The 5,819-nt window shown below is 42.7% G+C and overlaps 1 non-coding gene across 1 annotated transcript; it reads left to right on the forward strand.

Moving 5' to 3' along the window:
- The first annotated feature begins 512 nt into the window (after nucleotides 1–512).
- Nucleotides 513–584, forward strand: trnat-ugu (transfer RNA threonine (anticodon UGU)). Its single transcript has one exon. It is a non-coding gene; the product is annotated as a tRNA-Thr (tRNA).
- Nucleotides 585–5,819: the final 5,235 nt, after the last annotated feature.

Raw genomic sequence — 5,819 nt, forward strand, 5'->3', positions numbered from 1 at the left:
GTTATGTACTGTAGCATCCTAACTTCCATCCTTACAAACCACCTGTCCTCTGTTTAAAATGTGGACATTATTGTCCTCAAAAGACTGACTGTCCTTTCTCTTTGAGGTGAAGATGGACTGCTGAGTGTTGTCCTGTGGATGTGTCTCTTCTGTCCTGTGCTCTTTACCTGTGGGGTGGCTGTGGGTTTTTATTGACTAATAACATATCAGTTCTAGAATGATGTGTGTGTGTTTGATGTGATTTGATGTGTGTGTTTATCTAGTTTTAGGGGTCAGTGTGTGTTCATCCACACGCGGCCGCCTGTGTGTGTTGATGTAAATGTGTGTGTCCTGTCAGCCATGATCATGCTGAGACAGAATAATGCTGGAAAAAGCTCCCAGCTGTTAGACCTGAAGGTAAAGCTGCATGCTGTTGTGGTTTCTCTGAGTGTAGGATCACCACAAGACTTCTGCTGTTTTGTGTTGTGTGTGTTGATCATGATCAGTGATCAACTCAGAAGTTAAAAGAAAAAGGCGTGGTGGCCAAGTGGTAAGGCGTTGGTCTTGTAAACCAAAGATCATGTGTTCAATTCCCATTCATGCCTTGAAAGATCTGTAGGAGGTTCCTTTTAAAGAAAGACAAAACCCATTGAGAGTAAAAACTATAGACAGAGCTTCCGTGATGTCACCCATTTGTTTCTGAAGAGCCGTTCTGAGGCTCGTGGGAGCCGCCATGTTGGAAGCATCACGTTCGCCAAAAACTCCAAATATGTACAAAGAGGGGGAGCACGAGTGGAGTTTTGGGGGCGGGCGATCGTGAAAGCAGGAAACTCGCGCTGTTATACGTCAGCCTTCTGCTGCTCAAGTGGCAACTCCTATAATTATGCATAATTTTAAGTCCGAATATAATTAAAACGAGTAAGTTATATAAAAAAAACTCACCCCCATACAATTGACACTAGAAGAGAACCTATCATCTGAGACCAGAATGTTTTTTTGTACCAGGCTGTAAACATGTTCATTCCTGCTGTGAAGTCGGACATTTTAACATGGGAGTCTATGGGAAATGACTCGCTTTTGGAGCCAGCCCCCAGTGGTTGCGGCCTGAATTACAAGTTTTGACACTTCCGCATGGGCTTCAAGTTTGAACCCCGAAGGTTGCCGCCTGACAACACCACACAAAACAAAGACGTGTTAAACTGTGTGATTGTTGGCTGGAAGCACTGCTTCATGAACCTGTGTTTATTGTTCATTAAGCTTAGAGAAGTTTCAGGAGTATGTTTGAGGAGTAAACTGATTCAAGTCCTCACAACAAGTGTATTTCACTGCACAAACACACACTCAGCTGATGTGTCCCAGGAAATGTCTTTTTGTCTGACGTATTAGAAGATTCTAGATTCAACAACTAGACAATTAACCCCTGCTGAGACCCCCACAGGGTTTGCTGAACATTTGACTCTGCACAGATTGATATGCTGAAATGCTACAGACACTGCGCCACCTACTGGCCAAAGGACCTGTCTTTTGTTTAGGGGCCTTGAACAATTTCCCTCTGGGATTACTAAAGTACCTAAAATAAAAAAAAAATGTAAACAAATTTCCCAGAATGCGTAATTTAATCCAAGTCTTCAAAATGGTGGAACAAACATTTCACACATTTCATTTCAGATCCTTTATTGTTCTGGAAAGAAAACCAAAACAAAGTCCTGACGTCCCATTACAAATATCATGGCAGCTGTTCATCCCTCTCCTGACGGTTCTCTTCCACCTCCAGCTTGTCCACACTTTCCGAGCTTTCCGAGCACATGTGACACGCGTGGTAGATAGGTCGCTAATTCCAGACAGCTATAGCACACAGTAGTCTTTTATTCATTTACATTTCAGTTTCAGCTGCTGACACATGAAGATCAGAGGGCACACATGGCTCGTTGGTGTAGGGGTATGATTCTCGCTTAGGGTGCGAGAGGTCCCGGGTTCAAATCCCGGACAAGCCCTGATGTGTAACTTTATTTCATTGGAGACAACTCCTTGTTGTTGACTCTTTTCAGTTCCTCTCTAACTACCACACAGCTTTACAAAGCTAACAAAGTTCTATTCAGACTCATCCCAATCCAGAGCAGTTGTTCCACAGTAACACCTGCAGGAGGACGTCATCACCCAGTATGTGACCTGCACTGTGAGCTGTAAGGTCTGATACAGACAGGTGTGTGTCTGTCCTCATCAAGTCCAATCAGTATCATCAAAGACAGCTGGACTCAGATGAAGGTGTAGAACCATCTGAAGGACGATCAGAAGAAATGGACGCACCTGAGTTCAATATATGAGAGTCACAGCAAAGGCTCTGATACTTAGGACCATGTCATATTTCACTTTGTCTTTTTAATACATCTGCAAACATGTCAACAACTCTGTGTGTTTCTGTCAGTATGGGGAGCTCTGTGGACATTAATGAGGAAAAATGAACTTCAATGATTTTAGCAAATGGCTGCAATATAACAAAGTGAAACATTTAAGGGGGTCTGAATACTTCCTGCACCCACTGTACACATAACAAATGAATGTGACTGAAACAGCAGCTCTGTGTGTAATATAAATATACAAACTAATGTGATTTGATCAGAACATTTTAAAAGACAGTGATGATCTGTTCTTATTGTCTAAACAGGAACAGTTGAAGCACAGCTTGCAGCCCCTGTATCTCAGGCTTCTCAGCTTCTCTTCAGATGTTTGGACGTTTCTGTTGGAACCTCTCATTTAATGACTCACATTTAGAACTTCTGACTTTATGTGGAGGAGGGATTGATTTTGGAATGAGGAGGCTGCAGCCTGCGATTCCACCACTAGATGTCAGCATTGCACAGCATTGGTGGTTCAGTTCAGATTGAGAGAATGCAAAGAGTGTGCAAAGCTGTCAACAAAGCAAAAGCTGGCTGCTTGGAAGAATGTCAAACATCAAACATATTCTGCTTGGTTTAACACTGTTTGTTCACTACATCATTCCACATGTGTTCCTTCATAGCTCTGATGTCTTCAGGATGAATCTACAATGTAGAAAGTCATAAAAACAAAGACAAACCACTGAGTGACTTTTGACTGGTACATTTAAAATGTCATCATATATCCTAACCAGCAGGGGGAGCACTGATCATAAACTCTCTGTCTCACATGTTATTGTCATGTGTTTTTATGGACGATGAGGCTGACTGTTGTTTTCTTGCTTCTCTCTGTAAACAGCAGCTTCCCTGAGGGGAAACTCAGCTAATAAATGATGCTGTAACCCAGGGGTGTCCAAACTGCGGCCCACGGTCGGATTTTCTATGGCCCGCGGCTTCTATCTTAAAATGTGTTATTTTTGGCCCGCCAGCCAAACAGAGTAAATCACACAAAATCAACAGGCAATTCTTATTTTTGTTTTTAACTCATTGTGTAACGTTTGCATCATGATTCTCTGAGCAGAACATTATCCCTCTCTCTGCATCGTGGTGCGTCACGCGGTGCTGCAGGGCTTGGTTGTTGGTTCCAGCTACGCAGAGGGCTCCGAAGGTGCAAAACACCGGTTCAGAACTTCGACACAATTCACTACGAGACTAAACATGCTTCTGCATACAACCTGCTATCAGAGAGCGTCTGTACAAGGGACGTTCTCCAAAACTACGGAGCCCCTCTGTGACATGGTAAAAGAAATAAATTGTGGCCACGAATTATGTATAACGTGCGCACTAAATATTGTTATTATTAGTTGTAGTATAGTAGCCCTATTAGAATTCATGGAAGCGGGTTGCCCGGCCAGAGAGCAACCTCCCCGTGCAGCATTGAGCGTCCCTCTCTGGGGAACGTGCCGGAGTACTGGGGGGCTCCAGGAGCGCAGGGGAGTGGAGCGGAGCGTCCCTCTCCCTGTGCATCGTGTCGCTCCCTGCTGCCCGCTCCTGCCCGCGTCGGGCAGCAGGGAGCGATGCTAGAGCCATTAGAGAAGTTAAAGCGACATGATGGACAGGGAGAGGGACGCTCGTTGCTCCCTGCTGCACGGGGAGGCTGCGTCCTGTCCAGCAGCCTGCTCGGGCCTTTTTACCGGCGGCTGGATAAAAGCAACTCCCCAGAAATGCGAACATTTGTAAATCATGAATTCGTTTGTGCCGTGTGCGCAGACTGTTATAAACTGTGATGTTTTACTGGAGCAGCAGATCAGTCCCTTCGCTTGTTAACGTTCTCTGTTGTTAAACTGTCAGCTGTACAGAGAGACGCGGCACTTCTCTCAAAAAGGCTCCGTCATTCAGTACGCATCTGTCGTAAGGCACGTCATCACGTTTTTACGTCTCGTTGCCATGCACTGCAGACCCTTTGAGATCAGCACTAAATGACTCCCACCTAGTCTACCTGACATTTTACTGATGTCTGCTGCTCCTAAACCAGACCTGCCACATATGATCAGATCTCACCTTCACAGTAGAGTCAATAACTTGCCTGTTGCTCTGTTATCACAACCACACAGTTTCTGAAAGTTTTAAATTTATGCTGTATATTCATATACATTTTCTGATCTGTTCATCTGAATGCTAAGATGTTATTTTGTTTGTTGTGTAAGATATAACATATTACAAAACAGCATACACAGTTTTTATTGTTTTTTTTTTTTAAACTTTATTTTTAAACACAGTTTCAGAGTTTTACAAAAACAGGTAAAGTCTCAAAAAAATTTGAACAATCAGGTCACTGGGTAAATGTGCATCAGAGAGGAAAGAACATACACATACACAACATACACTGGTATTGCTCTGTATAATGAGGGTTACAAGAAAAAGAAAATTAAAATTAAAAGCATCCCTATATTGTGTCCTTTTTTACATAAAGAAGCCATCTCGACCAGTACTTCTGGGCTTTACAACGGTTCAATCTCAGAGAGAAAGTCAACAACTCCATCTCATATAATTCCTCTACCGTGGCTGACCACTCCCCCACCGTCGGTGGCTCCTTTTTAAGCCATCTCCTTGTAATAGAGTTCTTGCCAGCCGTCAGTAATATCTTAAGAAGATATTTATCTCGTGGATTGAGGTCAGCCGGTAGATTACACAGATATACAGAATGAAAATTATACTCACTGACAAAACCAAGTATTGAATTAATTTCCTTAACTATGGCCAGCCAGAAAGGTTGAATAACTGGGCAACCCCAAAAGATGTGGTAGTGGTCAGCCATTACGTTATTACATTGTCTCCAGCAGTGCCCAGATTCTGCACCACCACCCTGTAGATGTTTTCTTTTTGGGGTGATAAAAAATCTGATAACATTCTTCCATGCAAATTCCCTCCATTGCCCTGAACTGGTGGCGGAGGAGTTTATTTCACAGATGTTTACCCAGTCATCTTCTGTCAAGGTTATGTTTGCTTCTTTCTCCCAAGTACATTTAATATATGATGTTGAAATATTTTTATGTAGTTGTAAGCAATGGTATATTCTAGAAACCACTCTGCTATGGAATTTACCTTTGTATGCATCAATAAGGATATCGATAAGGTCTGTGTTACCTGATTTTAAGATTTTAAGATTTCTGTTGAAATGATGCCTAAGCTGCAAATATCTGTAAAAGTCTTGCCTGTCTAAGTCATGGGTTTCCTGTAGATGAAGAAAGCTGTCCAGGCCAGTATCAGATGAAATTACACAATATGAAGTAATACCTTTCCGTGTCAGTTCATTAAATCTCAAATCAAGCTGAGCCGGTTTGAAATCACTGTCATACTCCACCCATCTTAACAATCGTGCTTTCCTCTCCAGGTGCGAAATACAGACCTCTTTGAACCAGATATTCAGGGGAATTTTAGTAAATTCGCTTAATTTACTTGAGT

This window comes from Parambassis ranga, unplaced genomic scaffold, assembly GCF_900634625.1.
Source record: "Parambassis ranga unplaced genomic scaffold, fParRan2.1 scaffold_33_arrow_ctg1, whole genome shotgun sequence".
Classification (NCBI taxonomy): Eukaryota; Metazoa; Chordata; class Actinopteri; family Ambassidae; genus Parambassis; species Parambassis ranga.